We start from the raw sequence: 23800 nt of genomic DNA, 5'->3' as shown, positions 1-23800 counted from the left end.
AAGTAACACGTGAAAGCCAATAAAGCACATCTCCACATTTCACCCCACCTTTGCCCTCCCTCCCTGAAGCGCCCCCCAATTATGCATCCTTTTCCCCTATAGTCTTTTTACCGGTCCAGTGCTTTCACAGGTCCTTCTTCTTCTGCTCCAACAGTGGCAGTGGGTTGCCTTTCCTCCTGAACAGTGATTTAGAAAAAAAATGTACAAATGTGGAGTTGGGTCTTCAATGTGTCAGACTTCATTCACAGGTGGCAATGAGGCAATAAAAATAAGCTGCTGATCCATGTTTTCCCCATCCCCAACTCCCCCTACTGCCTACCTCCAGCAGAGATGGCAGATTCCCTGGCCTGTATACAGTGCCCTGGCCATGATGCTTTACTTTACTGCATGGCACCATGCTGTGTTTGGCAGATATTCCAGGTTGCCAATTGTGCCCTTTGGGACATCACCACAACAGCATGCCAAGCACCATGCAGATGTGCAGAGTTGTATAAAGTACTCTAAACCCATACTTGAGTAAAAGTACAAGTGCTCGATCAAAAAGTGACTTGAGTAGAAGTGGAAGTGCTCGATCAAAAAGTGACTTGAGTAGAAGTACTAAAGTATTCAACATTTTTTGTACTTAAGTATTGCAAGTAGTTTTTTAAAAAATTTTGCTACTCAAGTACTGAAAGTAAAAGTACCAGTAGTTTTGAAAAAAAATTGCTACTCAAGTATTGAAAGTAAAAGTACAAGTACTGTGTTATGTAGTTATTAAAGAAAGAAGTCAAAAGTTTGAACATCATATCGTTTTTTATTATTTCAAATGCAGCTTTTATTTATACATACAGTATGTGCTGATAATACACGTTTTGAGCTTCAGGAAACCTGCCATCTACTGTTCTGGCCGTGGTAATTTTTATAATTGTAACGAGTAACTATGCAGTACAAAAAAAAAATATCGGAGTAGAAGTATTGAAATCATCGAAAAAATGTAGTGAAGTAAAAGTGGAAGTAGGAGAAAAAAATTCTACTCTAGGAAAGTACAGATACCGCCTTTCGGTACTTAAAGCGGAGTTCCAGCCATTTGACTCACCTGTCCAACGGTCCAGCGATGCGGCCGCCCGAAGCCTCGATCCTCTCCCTCGGCGCTGGCATCACTGCTGTGGGCACCCGGCTGTTACAGTTTGCGGCTTCACAGCCGGGTACCCACTGCGCATGTGCGAGTCGCGCTGCGTGCCGTGATTGGCCGGCAATCTTCTGGGACCTCTGACGTGTCCCAGAAGATTGCAGGGAGGGAGGGGGAGAAGAGAACTTCCGCTCAGGGCGCCGCAGCGCTCCGAGCGGAAGTGGGAGCGGGTACCTGTCAAAACTAGGTACCCGCTCCCCCCCAAAAAAAATTACATGCCAAATGTGGCATGTCAGGGGGGTAGGAACACCTAAAGCGGAAGTTCCACTTTTGGGTGGAACTCCGCTTTAAGTACAGTAGTGAAGTAGTTCTACTTAGTTACTATACATCTCTGCAGATGTGACATAGTATTCACATGGTGGCAGTATAGCCTCCTTAACACCTGCAAACCACCAGTCAGCCACCCCTGGAACATGATCCATGGTGGATTGCTTTTCAAGGGGGCAATAAATTCCACTGCCTGTGTGAAAGAAGCCCTAAAGTGTCTGTTAAACCTGAAATTAATTTATCAGTTGAAGTATAGAGAACTAAATCATCCTTATAAAACTTGGTAACTCTATTGATGTACTACTTCAGTATCCATCGTATATTTTCAGAAGTGGTCAAGCTAAACGAATGCTTGCTTATGCAAAAAAACATTGTAGGCTAACATCTTCATTCATATTGTGGCACATATGTGACAAAGGTCGGCTTAGACTAGCGAGGGTGTCGATTCTCCACGTGAGATCAATGATACAATGAATAAATTGTAATTGGGAAGTTCCAAACAAATGTGAATGATGAATGTAACACTGGTCTCATTATAATATATTTATGTATTTATATATTTATGTAATTTGTATACAGAGACTGGTGTTGCACAAACTCTAAAGTATATATGCGCATCAGCAAATCATAAACATTCCGTAACCTGTGGTATGTTTTATAGTACAAATAAATCACATATAAAGTACATAATAGGGCAGTCCATTTCAAAAGTGTGTTGATATATTATAGTGTGAAGCAGTTCATTTTCCAGTGGTGATGGGAATAATATAATCACTTGCTTCCAGAAAAAATGCTTCTCATGTGAATATGTGTAAAGAAATGGTGTACTTACACCTCTTTGTGACACCTCTGTGCTCCCAGAACTCTCACCCTAATGAGTATTGATATATGTCTTTTGATTACAACACTCAGGGTGATGTTCCACCGACTATGATAAATACCACAAGTTACGGAATGTTTGTGATTTGCTGATGCACATATATATACTTTAGAGATTGCGCAACACCAGTCTCTGTATACTAATTGCCTTTACTCGAGGGAACAGAGTGGGTGGCTGCAGGAACTCCTTCTAATACATTTTATTATTTTCATGACTTTATTGTGCACTCACAGACTGTGCTCAAAAACTGCATTTGGATCACTATTTTGCACTTAGGTAGCACAGAGATACACATTTGTTTATTTCACAATTTATATATTTATGTAGTATTCAGAGATTGCTGAGAAAGTAGACATGTGCATGATGAAAACATTTGTTTTGTTTCGTTTGGTTTAGATTAATTAATCTAGTTATTTTGTTTATTAAATTTGGTTTATTCGTTTAATTCATATTTGGGATTCGTATTCAAAATTTGTTTTATGTTTTTTTTTTAATTTTCTTTGAATTTACTGATTTTTTTTTTATTCAAACCGTTCAAATCGATAAATTTCGAATCGGTTGAATCGAACATTTTAGATTTTTTTTTTTATTCGAATGCGGCAAAGTGAACAAACAAAAGAAAAATTTTCATCGAATTATTACAATGACTCTTTAAATGATCTTTGGCTTCACAAAAAAAGCATTATTTCGAAATGGTACTCTAATAACACAGACAGTCTTTGATTTCAGAAATATGTTTATAGTTTGAATTTGAATGGAATTCGATGTAAAATTTGATTTGAATTTTGGAAATTCGGACGCATTTCGTTATCTTATTCGGAGCATCCTGTAAACTTTGTTTATACTGTAATTCGGGTATTCGGACATATCCGAATAACAAAAAAAGTGTCTGAATTTTTATTCAGAACGAAATTAAAGCGGAGTTCCACCCAAAAGTGGAACTTCCGCTTTATGCAGTTCTAACCCCGTGACATGCCACATTTGGCATGTCATTTTTTTTGGGGGGGGGGGAGCGGGTACCTAGTTTTAACAGGTACTCACTCCCACTTCCGCTCGGAGCGCTGCGGCGCACTGAGCGGAAGTTCTCCTCTCCCCCTCCCTCCCTGCAATCTTCTGGGACAGGTCAGAGCTCAGAGGTCCCAGAAGATTGCCGGCCAATCACGACGCGTAGTGCAAGTTGCACATGCGCAGTGCTTACCCGGCTGTGAAGCCGAAAACTGTCACAGCCGGGTGCCCACACCAGTGATGCCGGCGCCGCAGACAGAGAATGAGAAGAGCGAGGCTTCGGGCGGCCGCATCGCTGGACCGTTGGACAGGTGAGTGTGTGTTTAGGCTGGAACTCCGCTTTAAGAGTACATGTCTAGAGAACAGCACAGTAGTTAAGTGGTTAGCACTTCTGCCTAGCAGCACTAGGGTACCACTTTAAGTCCCAAGCATGGCACTACCTGCCTGGAGTTTGCATGTTCTTCCTGTGCCTGCATGGTTTCCTCCCACACTCCAAACACACGCTGGTAGGTTTTTTGACTCCTGTCTAAATTGGCCCTAGTATATATGAATGTGAATAAGGGGCCTTCGATTGAAAGCTCCTTGAGGACAGGGACTGATGTGAATGTACATTATTTGTAAAGTGCTGTTTAAATTGACGGTGCTATATAATTACCTGTAATAAATAATAAAATAATGTAACTGATTCCTAGAGATGAGCTGAATTAACCTGGGTTTGGTTCAAGGTGGGGTGGGCGAGCATTGCTGAAGTTCATGTGCCGAATCTGAACCCCATTAAAGTCAGGAGGGAAATGAATGATAAAAAACAGTATTGGCCAATTTCTAGGCTAATAGATAACGCATGTTAAACAAATTGCTTGGGGGCTGAGCACTGCCTTGGGGGGAAGGTACTGAAGCAAAAACTTTGAAAGTTTAGTTAGGCAGGGAGCAGTAATTGTAGTAATCCACTTCTGAAGGATTTGCCCCCTTAATGACCAGGCCATTTTTTACTGCGTTACTTTAATGGGACACTGTACCGAATAGATGGGTTTTTTTCCACAAATAGAGCTTTCTTTTGGTGGTATTTGATCTCCTGTGTGATTTTTATTTTTTGCACTATAAACAAAAAAAGTGACAATTCTGAAAAAAAAAAAAAAAACAATATTTTTCACATTCTGCTGTATAACATTCCCCAAATTTTTTTTTCATCCTTCTAGGCCAATTTGTTAAAAATTGCAATAAGTGTATTTTGATTGGTTTTCGCAAAAGTTAACGTGTCTACTAACTAGGGGAAAGATTTAGGTCATTTTTATTTATTTTATTGTTTTAACTAGTAATGGTGGCGATCTGCGATTTTTAGCGGGACTGCGACATTGGGACGGACAGATCGGACCCCTAACTGACCTTTTTGACACTTTTGGGGGGACCAGAGACATTACTACAGTAATCAGTGCTTAAAATATCCACTGCAATGATGACACTGGCACATGGTTTCTCCTCAGGTTTGGTATGGATTTTAATGGGAAACCCCACACAAAAATCAAAAGGGTCCAGCCTTAAAGTGATTGTAAAAATGCCCATTCAGTTTAAAATTGAAATGAAAGGCAAACATTTGTGTATAGATATAAACAAAATATACAGTATCTCAAAAAAGTGAGTACACCCCTCACATTTTTATAAATATTTTATTATATCTTTTCATGTGACAACACTGAAGAAATGAAACTTTGCTTCAATGTAAAGTAGTGAGTGTACAGCTTGTATAACAGTGTAAATTTGCTGTCCCCTCAAAATAACTCAACACACAGCCATTAATGTCTAAACCGCTGGCAACAAAAGTGAGTACACCCCTAAGTTCAAATGTTCAAACTGGGCCCAAAGTGTCAATACTTTGTGTGGCCACCATTATTTTCCAGAACTGTCTTAACCCTCTTGGGCATGGAGTTTACCAGAGCTTCACAGGTTGCCACTGGAGTCCTCTTCCACTCCTCCATGATGACATCACTTGGCCGGTGGATGTTAGAGACCTTGCGCTCCTCCACCTTCCATCTGAGAATGCCCCACAGATGCTCAATAGGGTTTAGGTCTGGAGACATGCTTGGCCAGTCCATCACCTTTACCCTCAGCTTCTTTAGCAAGGGAGTGGTTGTCTTGGAGGGGTGTTTGAGGTCGTTATCACGTTGGAATACTGCCCTGCGGCCAAGCCTCCTAAGGGAGGGGATCATGCTCTCCTTCAATATGTCACAGTACATGTTGGTATTTATGGTTCCCTCAATGAACTGTAGCTTCCCAGTGCCGGCAGCACTCATGCAGCCCCAGACCATGACACTCCCACCACCATGCTTGACTGTAGGCAAGACACACTTGTCTTTGTACTCCTCACCTGGTTGCCGCCACACACGCTTAACACCACCTGAACCAAATAAGTTTATCTTGATCTCATCAGACCACAGGCCATGGTTCCAGTAATCCATGTCCTTAGTCTGCTTGTCTTCAGCAAACTGTTTGCGGTCTTTCTTGTGCATCATTCTTAGAAGAGGCTTCCTTCTGGGATGACAGCCATGCAGACCAATTTGATGTAGTGTGCGGTGTATGGTCTGAGCACTGACAGGCTGATCCCCCATCCCTTCAACCTCTACAGCAATGCTGGCAGCACTCACACATCTATTTCCCAAAGACAGCCTCTGGATTTGACGCTGAACACGTGCCCTTAACTTCATTGGTCGACAATGGTGAGGCCTGTTCTGAGTGGAACCTGTCCTGTTAAACCGCTCTAAGGTCTTGGCCACCGTGCTGCAGCTCAGTTTCAGGGTCTTGGCAATCTTCTTATAGCCTAGGCCATCTTTATGTAGAGCAACAATTCTTTTTTTAAGATCCTCAGAGAGTTCTTTGCCATGAGGCGCCATGTTGAACTTCCAGCGACCAGTATGAGAGAGTGAGAGTGATAACACCAAATTTAATACACCACCTGCTCCCCATTCACACCTGAGACCTTATAACACTAACTATTCACATGACACCAGGGAGGGGAAATGGCTAATTGGGCCCAATTTGGACATTGTCACTTAGGGGTGTACTCACATTTGTTGCCAGCGTTTTAGACATTAATGGCTGTGTGTTGAGTTAATTTGAGGAGACAGCAAATTTACACTGTTATACAAGCTGTACACTCACTACTTTACATTGTAGCAAAGTGTCATTTCTTCAGTGTTGTCACATGAAAATATATAGTAAAATATTTACAAAAATGGGAGATACTGTATATAAATACCTTTTTTTTCTTTTTTATAAGTGATCACATTCCCTCTGTTCTCAGCTGCATAAGAGCTGGAGGGGAGGAAAAGCAACAGCACACTGATCTTCCCAGTGAATGGCTGTGTAGGAGGGGCATGTCAGGAAAAGTCTGATCATTGGAGAAGAGCATCCTGAGTTCCCTGCACAGCTAGGGAACTGAAAACGCTGTGTTCTCATGCTTAGTGTGGTCAGTTTTGAACAGGAAAGCAGAGGGACTGGCAGGAAGTCCATGGATTTTACACAAAGGAAGCAATACAAATAAAACAAGATACTTTGTCATACAAGTACATGGTACAGCAGGCAAATATCAGGAATTGGAAATGCTGGAGTAACAAACACTTTGAAATGTATGCCTGACTTGAAGAGCCTGGAATTTAAGGGGGAAACCCTCAATGCCAATTTTTTTTCTAAACGAATCCTGGCTTCTCTACTTACATGACTGAGGGTCCCTGGTCTCTTCCACCAGAGATGTTCTTCTTGTATTGCAAACAGAAGCACATAGACCCAGTGACAGGTATGCAATGAACAAAGAAATGTTTTATTTTAGGTTTTTTTTTTTTGCTTTGGTATCTGAATGTACAGCACATGTAATAATTTTCATCTAGGATATTTTTCCCTTGCGCCCTTGCCTTCTGGCAGGAACTGTTCTTTCACGTTATCCTCAGGTGTGGATGTAAAGTAGAGAGGTATTCTTGATGTGCTCTGAAAGATCCACTTTCCATCGCTCATCCTGGCCTATTGTTTGGTGGTGAAAGTTCTTCTGCACGCTTCTTTTCACGGAAGAGCAATTTACAAAAAAATCAATACTGCATTTTTCACCTTCCACGTAAAGACTTTAAATGTAATAAGTGGTGTAAACTCTGAATTGCTATCCTTTAATCTCTTGTATAGATTAAAGATTTCTAGCAGAGAATAGCTCTTAGGTCTAACTTCAGTCTACATTAAATTTTTTAGATTAAGATAGAGTTGGGAAGAGTTAACGCCTTTTTTTCCCCCAGGTTTTTTTTTCCTCTAGCAAGTACAGTGGCACTGGATCAAGTTAGGATAGGCAATACTTTTAGGTGAATCACTTTTGAGAGATTTTTAGGATTCAGTTTCGGCTTTCATGAAGACAGGCTAGTTTCCTCCATGAGCATCCACAAGGGGGGCACTTGCCCCCCCCCCCCCAGAATCTCAACTTCCCCTTTAAAAATAAATTCTGCAGTTTCCCCTTTAAAAAGAAATACTCGTGAGTCATCGCTGTCATGGTGACAGCAGCAGCCGTGTGGACCACTGTCCTCAGCCTCAGGCCCCGGCGCTATCATTCCAAGAGAGGCAAAGCAAAAGGGCCAGCCCAGCTCAGTCTGTCAAAAGCCTAATGCCCATAATTGAAGCATCCAGCCAGGCAGTAAGCTAACCACCCACAGGAGCCAGCCACCCACAGATAGGTGACAGCCACCCACCCACAGGTGCCATGCTGCCAGCCATCCAAAGGTGCCACCCAGCCACATGTGCCAACCAGCCACCCACATGTGCCAGCCACCACAGGTGCCAGCCAGCTACCCACCCACAGGTGTCAGCCAGACACCACAGGTGCCAGCCAGACCCAGGTGCCACCCAGTCACCCACAGGTTCCAGACAGCCACAGGTGCCCCCCAGCCACCACAGGTGCCAGCCAGCCACTACAGGTGCCACCTAGCCACCACAGGTGCCACCTAGCCACCACAGGTGCCAGCCTCTCACCCACAGGTGCCAACCAGCCAATACAGGTGCCACCAAGCCCAGGTGCCTGCAGCCACCCACAGGTGCCAGCCAGCCACAGGTGCCAATCACCCACAGTGCCAGCCAGCCACAGGAGCCAGCCAGCTACAGATGCCAGCCACCCAGTCAGCCACAGGTGCCAGCCAGCCAATCAAAGGAGCCAGCCAGCCAAGGGAGCCAGCTACAGCAGTACCCCATAGTTAATTAAGCTAAGTGAAGCCTTGGGTTGGGCATCAACGTGCTACTTTTATTACTATATAGTTGGGCAGGGGTTGTGGGGAGAGTCATGGCATGTTAGTTAGACCTCCCTCCAGGTCCCATTAGACTCCTTTGTAGTCTCTAATGGGGCCTGGAGGGGGCTCTTTCTAACACAAACTCTCTAATGGACACAGAGAGGGCCTCTGTTAGAGCAATCTGTTGCTGTTGGTTTATATTTTGTATTATGGTGTTGTATCTGGTGCTGTGGAGTTTTGTCTACTGCTCTGGATCTTCATCTTGGCTGTGGGTGTATATTTTATGCTGTGGTCTTAAAGCTGGTGGTGCCAAGAGTTAATATCTGATGCAGTGGATCTGTATCTGGTGCTCTGGGGTTATTTCAAGTGCTGTGGATCTGTATCTGGTGCAGTGGGTTTATATCTTGTGCCATGGGGTTATATCTATAGAGCTGGTGCTGTGGCAACACTTTTGGGTGCAATCTAGTGCTGTGGCAACTGCTGTGGGTACAATCTGGTGATGTAGCCTGGTGATGAGCATTTAATGATCCCCATTTCTTTTTACAAAAATCGATATCCGCAAATTTTTTTCAAAACAAAAAGTGGATGATGTAGAACCTGATAAGGAAGCAAGAAAAAAATGTATAAATTTGCACAGAACCACAGACATTTAGTTTCTTTTTCAAGAAGACTAACCAGTGAACAAAAATTATACAAAACTACTCATTGAAAATGTGATTGTTAAATTTGAGCAAGAGTGTAGATGTTTGCAGTTCCTAACCTGCAACAGTTATCCAGTTAAAGTTTATATATACTATAATATATAATATATATATTTAAGTTAATATACTCAATGTGATTTATTTTATTATATTTAAGTTAATACATATTAAAACAAATACATTTATCATATATTTTATATTTTATTATTGTCATTTGTTAACACCAAATGCAGATTCTACATGTGTTTTTTTATAAGTCAGTTGTAGTGCCTTGATCATGTGTGTATGAATAATGTGGTGCATTCAATAATGTCAATAGTGTAAACATAAAAACAGATTAGAAATTGCTAATCAGATAATGACAGCTTGATCCTTCTATTAAGCTTTTGCATCAGGTTTCTCAAACCTTTGCATGCCTGTGCTTTATGTGATATTGACTAAGCCCCTCCCCTTCATGACATTGTCCAAAAGGGGCGGAGCATATGTGACTTTAAAATGATGCCCCTCTCTGAAAATAGTTCTGTGCACGCCCATGCTTTCCTAATGGAGGGTTTATGTATTTCTGAACAAATTTAAGAACTCCAAACACAAGAAGTCTGAAGGCAATGCATTTTTGAGGTTGGTGTGCTGTATGTCATCTATGGGGTAAAGAGAATGTTGGCAACAAGACTTCAATCAATGCAATATAATCTGTTCTTGTTCACATCTGTGAGCCGTTTCCATTTTAGCAGCTCTAGACAGGTTGCCAGACTTGTAAGCCCTGTAGAGGGCATTTTAAAACTCATCAAATGCATTGGTTTGTTTTTCTGAATTGAGCAAATAAAAGGAGACAACTTTAAATGTCCTGACATCAAAATTCTTGTGTTTGCCTTTTCTACACTTTGACTTATTCAGAGTTTTATTTCTGTCTGTGATCCATTGGAAATATTTTCTCCTACTTCCTATCCTTGTAGGGTCCAAACAAGGAGCCTTTGGAGTGGGCCAATCTGGCACTGCTGCAGGGTTCAAAAGATAACCTAAAATCATTTTATTATGTTTTAATTTGTGACCAGAACCACTTTCAGGTCTACAGAGAAGCTTGCACTCTAATGGTTGCAGCCATGCACAATCCAAAGAGTAAGCATGATGTTGAAATGTGGGAGGAAAGTGGAGCACCTGGAGGAAACCCATACAAAAGCAGGGAAAATGTACAAACTCCTCCAAGGAAATGATCTTCATGAAGGGGTGAGAACTTCAGCCTTACTGAGGCCACAATGCTGACTGGCAGGCCACTGTTCTCCCTATAGTTTTCATACTTAGTGGACACTGCGCCAGTATTGTTAGTACAAGGTACTTTTGCTGGATATATAAAGTTGGGCATACATGTTGCTATCTAAGTGTAAAATCTCTTGAGCTATATTATCAACTTTCTAGTACAAACCACAGACCAGGCCTTTTCTGGCACTTTATGTTTAACAATTAGTATTTTTTGCTAGAAGATTACTTGGAACCCCCAAATATAAATATATATTTGTTTTTTTTTTAAAACAGATGCCCTGGAGAATAAATTAGTGAGTTTTGCAATTTTTTATGTCACCAGGTATTTGCGCAGTGGTTTTTCAAACACAATTTTTTTGGAAAAAAATAAACTTTTTTGAGATTGAATGTAAAAAAACACAATACATAACCTATTTTTTGTAAAATATAAAAGATGATGTTATGCCATGTAAATAGATACCAAACATGTCACACTTTAAATGTGTGCCCGACTGTGCAAGGGCGACAAATGACATAAAATTTAACTATCCATAGATGACGCTTTAAAAGCCTTTACAAGTTGCTACTTTATATGTACAGAGGAGGTCTACCCCTAGAATTACTGCCCTTGATCTGACATTTGTGGTGATACCTCATGTGTGGGATAATTGTTGTTTGCCTGCATGTGGGACTAACTTGCGGGTTGTGTGTAAGCACAGCAGAACGGGCACTTTAATATTTTTCTTCATTATTCATTTATTTTATTTTTACACTGTTGCTTTAATTTATTTTATTTTATTTTTTATTACTTTTATTGCTGTCACAAGATATGTAAACATCCTTGTGACAGCAATAGGCATGTGACAGTTACTCTTTATGGAGAGATCTGGGGTCAATAAGATCCCAAATCCCTCCTCTGCCCTTGAAAGCATTTAAAACACCAAGATCAATGTTTTTGAATACTATTGATTTTTGAAAAATTGACTTCCGGTTAAACCAGAAGTGATGTTGAGTCATCGCTTCTAGGTTACCATAGCCGAGAGCTGATCAAAGTCGTTCCAGGCTTTGTTCGGTTTTCCGATCAGCTGGTGGAAGCGCTGGCTGGTCACTCAGGTTATCAGGTGGGACGGGAGAGCCAGAGGAATCCCCGGAATGCAGCGAGAAAGGGGGAGGGGTGTCCCCTCCTGCTGTTTGTAAAAGAAATCCAGTAGCTAGTTAGCCGCCAGAATTACTTTTACAAGATAGCGGACCGCAAGCCCTAAAAAACAGTACCAGGCATCATTCTAGTATAACCACTCGCAATCCAGAAGTGGGTAGATCTTTATAAATTCCCAGAGAGGACTAGGAGGGAGCTGTCTAAGTTGGAGGTTGGTTTTACAGAAGGCCTATATAAAACTGCCTAAGGGAAAAAACAAGAATCTGTAAAAAAAAAAAAACCAGTACCGAAAAACTGGAATACATTTGGTTGCTATACACAGGTAGCTCTCACCCAGAGGTATATGTACCTCTTAGCGAACTAATGTCAGGTTCAAGGGGTATTCTGAATATGTAAGCCTATATGTAAAGAATTTGGAAATCTATCTACAGTGTCTATCTATCTAAGAGAAGATAATAGATACCAAGGAAGTATTTGGAGTAATTTGTTCAAGTTGAGAAAGGAAGCTATAGGCAACACCTGCTCTTCCTTCTATTCAGCGTTTCTATTTATTCTCCTTTTCCTATGGCATAATAAAATCCTGTAGAGGTCTCGAGTCCACAAAATAACATTTCCAATGGGAAAACATAACATCTCCCCAGAGCTGATAAGGAGATGACCTTACAAACTTTTATTGGAAAACCAAATTAGCCAACATAAAAAAAAAAACTCTGAGATAAATGTGAAAAAAATTCTGCAAGCGGCATTTCCTAGTTCCCATTGTGTAAGCACCAGATGGTATTAGCTTTTAATCTGCAGCACAACAATCTGCATCTCTCTTTTGTCAACTCAACATATTTTTTTCTGTTATGTTAATGTTGTTGTAGTAGATTAAAGAAAACCTGATCCTGTGTTTTTATTTTTTTCCCAAAAAATCCTGTGTTTTTAATATTTATATAGTATCCCTCTGCTTAAAGTGTGCCTGTACTGAGGTTATAAAAGGACAGAGAAACATGTTTTCTTTAGAGCTGGCCTTCACAGGATAATTTCTCATCATCCTTTCTCAGCCCTTTTGCTCTGTTTACTGCCTAGAGAGAGGAGAAAAAGCACTGTGTAGGCCAGTCATGTAGGAGGAAGGGCAGTTATTGACTAGATCATCACACCGAGAAGTACCAGGTATTTCTCTTCGCTTCTACAGATAAATGGAGGGGCAGGGGAGTCAATGAAAGATGCTTTGGCAAAAAAAACAGGTTCACGTTAAAAAAGCAGCGCCACATGAAAATCCTCATGGACTAAATAACGATGGAATTGACCCTGGCAGATTTTTTATCTTTTGTGAAAAACCCTCTATTTAGTACCCAATGAGAAGAGCTGGTCTCTTCCTGTTATTGGTCATTCTTGGTCATTTTTTGTATCATTTTTCACCTTTGACACAATGCAGCTCTGTTGCAGAGGCCTATTGGGTTTAATAGATTTTCATGCTATTTCTTGTTGCTTAGAACCCAGTACACCTTTGAGAAGTAAATGTGGAAATGTGAACCTTTATATTGCCTAAACCCTCATCTCTATCTCAAGCCTGGACTCATCAACCTTATACTAAGCAAGAGACCACATGGTGGTGCCCAATATGGGAATAACTATGTATGTTGGTACACACTTGAGTTTTTGTTTCCTGAGCAAGCATAAGGAGTTTGCAAGCCCAAAAGTTCACATTTGGCAGTGGTTTATATAAACATTGGCAAAGAAAAGGGTTGCTTTAAAGCCCAATTAAAGTTTCTCTCCTTTCCTGGATGGGAAGGTAAGAGTTGGTGCCTTCCCGATTCTTTGGTCTTTTGGCAGATTTTTCTGGGTTTGACACACTGGTCCTGTGTAATATAAAAGGGACAGGGGTCCATACCCAAGGGAGCACAATCTCAGGACTAGAGAGCTGGGGGATCCAAGGGGGGTCTCAGGCCCATATTAGGCCCAACAGAAAGCTGAGAATGTGCCTGTAAGGGAGAGAGATGGAGAACAACAGAGGAGCAGAAGAATGTCGCTCACTCCTATCTGCATGTAAAGTCATCAGAACTTGGGGTTTGTCCCAAAGACACCATCTGCTGAAGAATGCCTGGGATTGACTCTTTAATTACATGGACACTACCTTTGCAAGTATGCCAGGGCAGCACATAGCCTGTAGTTAGGGTTTAGGGAAACAGGATGTTTCTGAATGTTGGGCATTGCAATGTCTTTTGCACTTTTCTACGTAAAGCTTTGGAAACCTTGTTCCCGCCTGGTCTGAAGTTACTGAAAAAGGTGCAATACAATTAACTAGACCATTCCTATGGTTCAGGTCACTCAGCCAGGGTATTGATGAAAATGGCAGGAAGTAAAGGTACCCCATGTGTAGTGAAAGTGATCCTAAAACAAGTTCCTAGCGTAGCCCAGAAGAACCCACCCCAGGGGTAGTTCTTCCATGTGACCCAGACTTAGGCACCCATTGAGGTAATAGGAAATCATGGAAAATATGATAACCAGTCAGTCACCCTACCCCCACTTCCAACAAGTAGATAAAGAGGTTTCTCTTGCACCTCCAGTCAACACTCCTAAAGACAGTGACAGAGTGTGGGCACAAAGTGACACAGGTGCTGGAGTCTGCAGGCTGAACCAGATCTATGTTGAAGCCAGATGTGTAGAACTGGAAGCTGAGGATCATGGACCAGAAAACCAGGCCCAAGAACAACATGATTGATACGAGATCAGGAGAGAAAGACATGGCCCATTTACCACTTGCCGACTGCCCCACATAGATTTACTGTGGCAGGTCGGCTCGGCTGTGCATGGTTCCGTAGATCTACATGATTATGTGCACATGGTCTTAGACACAGCTGAAGACAAACCGCAGGAGGAGTGGGCGTGATCGCCACCGGCATCCCGCAATCTTCAGAGAAGCTGACAGGAGAGCCGCCTGCCTATGTAAACAAGGCAGGCAGCTCTCCTGTCAGACAGGCACAATGAGATTGTGTGTCTCAGCTAAGCTGAAACACCGATCTCTGTGTGCCTGTCACAGAGCCTCCCCCCCCCACAGTTAGTAAGCACAATTTAGGCTCACGCTTAACCCCTTGATCACCCCCAGTATTAACCCCTTCCCTGCCAGTGTCATTTATACAGTAACAGTGTATATTATTTAGCACTGATTACTCAATTGGTGTCACTGGTCCCCAAAAAGTGTCACTTAGTGTCAGATTTGTCCACCGCAATGTCGCAGTCCCGCTAAAACTCAATAAAATATCTCTGCTTGCTGGAACCTGCTGTTTATTTTTTTCAGGGAACTAATAGGGTCTTGTTAAAATATTATTTTCTCCTAATGTAAGGCCCTCCAACTCACACAGTGCTCTATGCTAGCAATAATAAGTAACAGCCACAGATCTTATTATGGACATTCTCACATAGGCTTGCAGCAATGAGGAAAAGAGAGGTTGTGTTTGACCAGGGTTTATAAACTATGGAGTGCACTGGACAATTTGTGGTCAAAGTCTGCTACCTATTGGACTGTGCAGATATATTTAGATGTACTGTGCAGCAACTTTAACAGGAAACTGGAACTAAGAATATGAAAATGGAGGTTATTACAATGTCTGCCTGAATATCTGTTTATGCTATGACTTTACTTTGGCTTTAAGAATTAGAGGGCAGATGTCAGCAGATGTGAAGTATAGCTCAAGGCTTGCTTTAGTTAGCATATACAGTGGGTTCTGCGCCTCTGTCTACCCACTGAGATCATTTCAAAACTAAGATCAATTGTTCAAACTTTGACAATTCCAGATGCTTCTTATTTTCGATTAGACCCTTTTGGACAAAAGGCTCTTTAAATCTCCCAAGTTGTACACAAGTTCAATTGTATCTGTCAGATAAAATTAAGATGAACTGTCATATCGCACTTTGGCAGAGTGTGGCCTACATATTGAACAGCAACCTACACTACTGATAGGAAAGCCTTATCATTTTCTTTATTCTATTTCCCAACTCAAATAAAACAAAGCGGTGTAAAATTTGACTGTTCAAACTCCCAGTGTAGCAGACAGAAAGATTTCATTAACCTTGCAGCTTCTTCCTTTCCTTCATCAAATTGAGTGGCAAACAGCATAATGACAAAGGTAAATAAAAGTTATAGACTATAGATTGGAAAATTTGAAGTGAGTACATAGAAATATGAAACAGAAAGCGCCATCTGTTTAGTCAACTCATTGCCACCTGTTCATTGGCTCCCGGAATGATTTAGTGTTTTCAGTGTAATTTTCCTTTCTGGTGTGGAACAGCTGGGATGTGCCTGAGCCTTCTATTTGTCTGCTGTACAACAGCCAAGCGCTCCTGCTACATTGCAAAAACAATTCTGTTCTATGGCCTTTCTTGTTCTGTCAGTTTACCTCATTAGTGTAGTTTGTTGATAGAAAACAAATCGAGATCTCAGTAATGTTTTGGTGTTCTTTTTACGGCAGCTGTGTGATGGTTGAAAGCGCCATAAAAAAATAGAAATGAGGAAAGGTAATGCGTTTTGCTACTTACCTGGCTAGCACTGACTGTTAGAAGAGAATAAACAACAGGTCTGTTGGCATTACTCTACCAGTTCCAGTTGATAAGAGTTAAAGTGTGTTAGTGGCCAAAATGTTTAAATTAGTTTACAAAAGAGTAGAGAAGGCTTACAATCTGTGCCAGGTGTTTACTGCTGTCTGGGGCTTCATTGGGGAGCCTGTAGGCAGTGCCTAAATTACCATTTTTGGGAGGAATCAGACACACTGTACACTGATATATTCTTTTTTTTTTTTTTTTTTTTTCCATTCAATAAGTTTTTATTGAGTTTTTACATAAGCAAATATTAGAACAAATATAACAGGAATTACAGATTTTCAACAGGTTCCAATGCATGTACACAGATAAATGAACTATAACATAGAGGAATCAGGTATAACCAAAGCATTACAGGTTATAAAGAGGTATGGCAAGTGGAAAAGTGGTAGTAAAAAAGAAAAAAAAAAAGGGGAGTAGAATAGGAGTGAGAATCTCCACCGTTCCGGGCCCAGAACCCTAAGGAGCATTGTCACTAGGTCCAGTCGGGGGGAGCACCACCACTATCCTTATGGCTATTAGGCAGGTATTATTATTTCAAGAGAGTCTTAATGCCTGATTTAGATAGGGCCAGCTTTCCCAGGACTTTTGGAATTTTTTATATGACAGGGAATTGATTGCTAGAGATTTCTCTAGGAGATAATTGTCATTAACCAGAGATATTACTTCAGGTAGATTGGGAGTGGTAGTAGATCTCCAATTGCGGAGAATAAGTGTCCTGGCTGCTAACAGTATGTGAGTTACCATTTGTCTATGGCTGTGAGGGTATATGTCAATGTTAATATTTAATATTGCCAGTTCTGGATTTGGGGGGGAAAATACTCCTGTGCATGAGGAAATACACTGGAATATTTTATGCCAAAAACTCGTGAGGGATGTGCAGCCCCACAGGATGTGATGCAGGGTACCTGTTTTGCCACATTCCCTCCAGCAGAGTGAGGGTATTGACGGGGCCATCTTGGCCAGCCTGTATGGTGTGTAATACCATCTGTTGATGATTTTAATTGTAGTTTCCCAGTGATTAGTGCATTTGGAAAATTTATATATAGAGCACAGTGCTGTATGCCACTGTTTGAAGGTAAGATTTAGCTTCAGATCTTTCTCCCATTTAAGCATATTTACCGTTTTCTCGGAGGTTGTATCGCTTGTTAGGATATTATAGAAGGTAGTTATACCTTTATTGGCTGGGGGGTTTGATACCAGGAATTTCCATGTGGTTAGATTAACATGGGTGGAGGTAAGGGAGTGTTTCCCTAGTAGAAAAAGTATCCTTGATAGGGTCAAGGATGTTTCGGGCGGTAACTTAAATTCTGACATTATGTCTTCTCTATTTTTGAGACCTAGGGGTGACCAGAGTTGTGAGATTTGCGTTAGTCCTAGGGTTTTTAATTTGGAGACATTCAGATTACTGTACATAGTCGTGAGGATAGAAAGTGGTAGGTTGTGAATGTCAGTAGGTATGGCTCTTGGTTCTATTTTGTTTACTGTTCTCCAGGCTTGGAGAGAAGCCTTAACCGTAGGTGGCAGTTTGGCTAAGTTCCATGGGATCCAAAGGTCTCTTAGCAGCATTAGATTAAGGTTAGAGGTAGGTACTAGGTATTTTTCGATATCTGACCAAAGGGGGGTATCGTCACGGGGGGTCCAGTGTTTAAGCTGGTCAAGTCTAGTGGCCCAGTAATAAGCGGAAATATCGGGTAGTCCCGCTCCTCCTCGGTGTTTATGATTTGTGAGTATATCATATGCAACTCTTGCTTTTTTACCCAGCCATAGGAATTTCCTCAGTGTGGCTACAAGAGTGTGTAATTGTGTTTTGGTGAAAGGGACAGGGAGGGCTCGGAATAGGTAGAGGATTTGTGGTAAGATATTCATCTTAATAGCAGAGATTCTAGCCCCCCAGGATAAGTTTAGGGAAGCTATCCTTTCTAATTCAGATGTTAGCTTTTGTCTAAGGGGGCCTAAATTATTTTTAACAAGATCTGTGGTTTTGGAGGTAATATAAATCCCCAGGTACGAAATCTTGTCTGTAGTCCAGGGAAAGGGACAGGTGTTGATTAAGGTTTGTTTAGTTTCAGGAGATACTCCTAGGTCAAGGATTATCGATTTCGTGGTATTAATTTTGTAAAATGAAATTTCACTAAATTTAGTCAAGGTTTGGTATGCAGCGGGTAGAGAGATTTCGGGTTTCGTCATCATTAATATAATGTCATCTGCAAATAAATTTATTTTATGGTCATAACCATCAATTTTAAAGCCATGAACATGTCCGTTAGAGCGTAGGGCTGCAGCAAGTGGTTCTATAATTAAATTAAAGACCGTAGGGGATAAGGGGCATCCCTGTCTGGTACCATTGGATATGGTGATCGATTTGGACAGTGCCCCTGAGGCGAAGACTCTGGCAGAAGGTTGTGAATAAAGTGCCATAATGGCAGAAAATATATTACCTCGAAGGCCGAATTTGTGTAGGGCGGCCGTCATGTAGCTCCAGTTGACTCTGTCAAACGCCTTCTCCGCATCCAGGGAAAGGAGGAGAGAAGGCGTTTGACCTTTTTCAGCCATGTGTAGCACATTTACTATACGTCTAGTAGCGTCCGAAGTTTGGCGACCTGGTATGAATCCCATTTGATCTTTACCTATGAGGGAGGGAATCATCTCCTGTAGGCGCCCTGCAAGCATTTTGGCATAAATTTTAATGTCTGTATTCAACAGAGATATAGGGCGGTAGTTGCCCGGGAGAGATGGGTCCTTCCCTGCTTTTGGTATGGTAACAATGTATGCTCCGAGCATATCTGCAGGAAAACTCGTCTCGGTTGCAGCTTTAGTATAAACATTCAGTAGATGTGGTATTAGAGTATCGCTGTATAATTTATAATATTCACTTGGGAACCCGTCAGGTCAATGCGTAAATGGCGCATTGAGTATAGACAATTGTTGTTCGGTAAGGGTCGGTAGGTCTAATTTGTCCAAAAAGGCAGATATTTCAGCTGTAGTCGGGGTGTGGATGGTATTGTCCTGGTCAAGATTGTATAGTGATTGATAATAGGTTGCAAATTCATTTGCTATGTCTTTAGGATGGGTATATTTGGTATTCGTCTGAGTGTTAGTCATGTGGGAGATTTTGGATTTAGTCTGTTTGGCTTTGATTCTATTAGCCAGTGTTTTTCCAGGTTTGTTAGCGTGAGCATAGTATGTCGTTTTGAGTTTACGGAATATTTTGTCATGTTGTGTAAGCAAAAGTTGACGTAGGTCATGTCTCAGGTCATGAAGGGTATTGCCTAAGGATGAGTCAGGTACAGCTTTGTGTTTTTGTTCTAGGGTGTTGATTTGGGACAGAAGGTTAGAGAGTTTTTGGTTGTATAATTTTTTCATTATAGAATTTTGTTGGATGCATATGCCTCTTATGAATGCCTTATGGGCACCCCATAAGGACCATGGATTAGAGACCGAGTTTTCGTTTAAACTAAAGAATTCCTGCAGGTGCTGGGATACACACTTACCAACCTGTTCATTCTGAAGGTTTCTGATGTTACATCTCCATACTTGCCCTGCAGATCTCGGGATTCCTTCATTCACAGTCATTTCTATTGCTGCATGGTCGGACCATGTAATGTTTTTAATCTCTGCAGAGGTAGTTCTTCCCAGGAGGTGCCAGTCCACCAGAAAGAGGTCAATCCTAGAATACGATTTATGTCGTGCTGAATAGAAGGTGAAATCTCTTTCTGATGCATGAAGGCACCTCCATGCGTCGTAGAGATGTTCACTATTGAGTAAGTGGAGCAGAGAAATCCTACGACCTTTTGGGGAGGCAGAGGTGTCTATGTCCGGATCTACTGTGAGGTTGAAGTCTCCACAGATGACCAGGTTTCCATATTTCTTCTTGGCAATGAGCTTAAAAAGTTTACGCAGGAATCTGAGCTGATGTGTATTTGGCGCATAGATTGTGACAAAGGTCATTTGTAGATTATTAAAGTCTCCTGTAATGATCAGGTAGCGGCCTTCTGGGTCAGCAATCTCTTCCTTCAATTGAAAGGTGATAGTGTTTTTTATGGCAAAAAGGATTCCTTTCTTCTTAGCTGGGGATGTTGCTAGGAAAATGTTGGGAAAGTCTCTGTGTGAACACTTGGGATGGTTTGCGGTTTGGAAGTGTGTCTCCTGGACTGAAAGGATGTCGGCGTTTGAGGATTTCACTTCTTTCCACATTGCGAATCTCTTAACCGGGTGGTTTAGACCGTTAGCATTGATTGAGAGACACTTGAAAGGCATTACGGTGGGTATTTTGATTCATTTATTGGCGATGTGGCGCTAGTATAATTGATAGCCCGGTTAATGGCTTGGTGGGCTTCATGAGAGAGAGGAATGAAGGTATAACCAGTGTGTACAAGATGTGCATTGGAAGAACAAAACAAAAACGAACAAGGAAGAAGGGTATGAACTAGTAAAAAAAGGGACCGTAGTATAGGTCCGTGATTAACCGAAACAGTTAATAACAGTTCTGGGTGAGGGGCCATATGGATTTAGGAAGATCCATGGGCCTGGGGACCGTGATTTTGAGGATGAGTAGTGGGAAAACCATCCGCGTGGGATTTGTTGTTTTGTTTTCCCGATTTCTTTTTGGACACAACATTCCATTCCTCGGGTAAATGAGAAGGGCCAGGCCCCCTGTGGGGGTTGGTTATCTCCGCTGGTAATAGTATCCCCCATTTTTGAAGCAGGGCAATCCCTTCTTCAAGCGCTGTGACTGTGGTAGAGTTCCCATTATAGGTGATGACCAGGGAAGCGGGGTACTTCCACTTGTGTGGAATCTTGTGGTTTCTAAGCGCTTTAGTAATGGTCGATAGGTTGCGTCGTTTCTGTAGAGTGTGCCGTGATAAGTCCGGCAAGATTTGCAGGCCTGCAAACTCTCCTGACAGGTCATTGATTTGGCGGGAAGCTGACATGACTTTTTCTTTAGTTTGAAAAAAGTGTATTCGCAGCAGGACGTCTCTGGGGATTTCTGCTGCTAGGAATGCAGGTTTTGGTAGACGGTGAATCCTGTCAATGGCCAGATCTGCAGCAGACAGTGAGGGGACTAGGGTGGTAAATAGACGAGTCGCATACTGCATTAGGTCAGGGGCTTGTATTGTTTCTGGTATACCCCGCAGTTTGACGTTGTTGCGTCTCGACCTATCCTCCAAGTCAGCCACTTTATCCTTCAGCCAGGCAATATCATCAGAGTGGTGGTTGTGAGCGTCCACCATAGTATTGAAGGATAGAGCATGATTCCCCAAAGATTCTTCGACTATATGGATTCTGTTCCCCATGCTGGACATTTCCTGTCTAATCTGGTGCATACAAGACATCATATCCGCATGCATCGAGGCTTTGAGTGTATATAACATATTCTTCAAAGTAGTCTCTGAAGCAGGTTGACCACCAGTGGGGAAGGATTCAAAGGGATCCTGAGTATGAGGTATTTGGTTAGTATTGAGGCCTGTCTGTTGCAAGGGGTTACTGTCCATGCCATGCCACTGTTTAGCTGGAGAGTTGATTCTCTGTTTAGCTTTGGCAGGACTCTTGGAGGATGGGGAGATAGGAGAGGCTGAGCCAGAGGATCCCTCACTATCTGGATTGCCTATCTGGTAGATTGGATGGATGGATTGAGCCGGATTACAGTGTTGAGAAGAGCTGCCTCTGATCTGCTGTGTAGAGCTGCTATTTTGGAAAGATCCGGGGCTGAGATGAAGCCCAGTTTTGCTCAATTTGCTGAGCTCTGGAGGATCTCTCCTTCTTCTGCCCATGTTTGTTTATGGCCCAGTGTCTTTGTGATCCTGTCAGTGATGTGAAGCTGCGGTTGATTTGTGCGTCAGATGTCACGGTCCCCTCAGGCGGTAAGGAGTTACAGTGTTAAGTTGTCATTCCCCAGTCACCACCTTCCTAACTGGAGCTGTATGTATTGGTTGAGGGTGCCCACCGCACATGGGGGCAATATGGCGGTTATTGCCCAGTTGCCTGAGGATGTAATACTAGTTTATGTGATGGGAGAGGTCGGAGGGTGTTGTGGCCTGGTTGCAGGGGGTAATGTGCACTTCTCCTCTAAGGCAGAACACCGCCGCTTACCGGAGTGGTGGCCGCCCGATCGCGGGATCCCGCAGGAAAGTCCGCGGCTTCGGCTGTAATGTAGGCCTCAAATCCGGATCGCGGAAATCTTGGTCCGTTTTTCCCCAAACTTTCCAGGGTTGTGAAGTGGGTCCCGAAGGGTGCCTCCACCGATTTTGGGGGCAATTGGTGGATTTATAGAGGTGGATGGACACCGATTATAATTGACTTCGGCGGAGCTCTTTTCCAAAGCGTCCGTCTTCCGCGGCTTCCGGTCCCGCCCCCTACACTGATATATTCTGTACTGATCTTGAGCAGGCTTATTAGAACAACTGATCTTTGGCAGTGTTATAAAATGGTCCACTGAATAAACAGTCTGAAGGTTTGGCAGTGTCCCTATGGGAGGTATAATTTATGCAGCTTGCCCTCTCTCCATGCTCCTGTACTGATCACAGGAGTGTTTTAAGTCATTAAGGGAACCTTTTGGGATCTTCTTGGAAAGTCTTCTGAATCTTTTGAAACTTCTCTTTACACTGTGCTGTCCCTCCCAAGCAGGTTCCTTATCATGACCAGTGTTTCACCCAAAGTACGCCAAAATGATGTTGTTTGAAAAGTTTCCCGACCAAAATGACCACCAAACTCTCCCAAGTGTTCTGTGTTCAGTCGAACAACTTCCCTTTCTAAGTACAGATAACAGTGCGAGGCGCTGAATCTAATATTGATTTAGATGTTTTAGTGATTTTGTTTCCCTTTCTAAGTAAACTGCCCAATTCCCTTATGAGACCCCAGTGTAGTGATGGCACAAGTTCCCCTACAGTTGGGAAGACTACCTGCACCTGCCTACAGAGCCCTGACATTCTTTTCCAATAAAAATGTTGTCACCAAGACAAAAAGTAAGGGGACATCTCGAAACAAAAATAGACAGCAATAATAAAGTATTAGTAGAATTGGGAAAGGCAAGAACCCCACTTTAGCTTAATTCTCTTGCGTTGCCAATGAACATTTCCCCTTTAATCTCATTGTGACGTGAGTCACTTTGGCTGGGGGGCTTGCGGAACCCAGATTGCTTTAGGGAGGTTGGGAGACTACTTGTCCAGCTTTCCCAGCCCTTCTTATGTGTAAGTCCCCCTGTGTCTATTAGGGGCACAGGGTGACCAAGAACCCCAGTCGGGTCTGCACTAATCAGACTTGCTGTACAACCACACTGGACTCAGCCTTTCGTGTTACCCCGGTTATCCTGGGTTCTATATGTGTGGTTTGTGTTGGGGGAGTGAGGGGCTCTTTCACTTGGGACTGTAATATTTCTGAACAGTGTCCCTCAGTAAATATATAAAGATATATTGCAGATTGCTAGGATATTGCATAAAGTGTTTTCATTGACCCTTGCTAGTGGGGTGGGGGGTTTGTTATTGTTGAATACCTGCATTCCATTGTTCTATTGTTCATGTCTGCCTTGAGTAAGCTTATTATGGGATGTGTATGTTTGTG

The 23800-nt window shown here is 42.3% G+C and overlaps 1 protein-coding gene across 1 annotated transcript in view; it reads left to right on the top strand.

The window, feature by feature from the left end:
- The window catches only part of TCERG1L (transcription elongation regulator 1 like), a 417427-nt gene that overhangs the window by 148775 nt on the left and 244852 nt on the right, over positions 1–23800 (top strand). The gene's annotated exons all lie outside the window — the stretch shown is intronic.

Source organism: Pelophylax lessonae (assembly GCF_965119305.1).
Source record: "Pelophylax lessonae genome assembly, chromosome: 9".
Taxonomy (NCBI): Eukaryota; Metazoa; Chordata; class Amphibia; order Anura; family Ranidae; genus Pelophylax; species Pelophylax lessonae.
The sequence above is the reverse complement of the archived record's forward strand: the minus strand, read 5'-3'. Positions and strand labels throughout refer to the sequence as shown.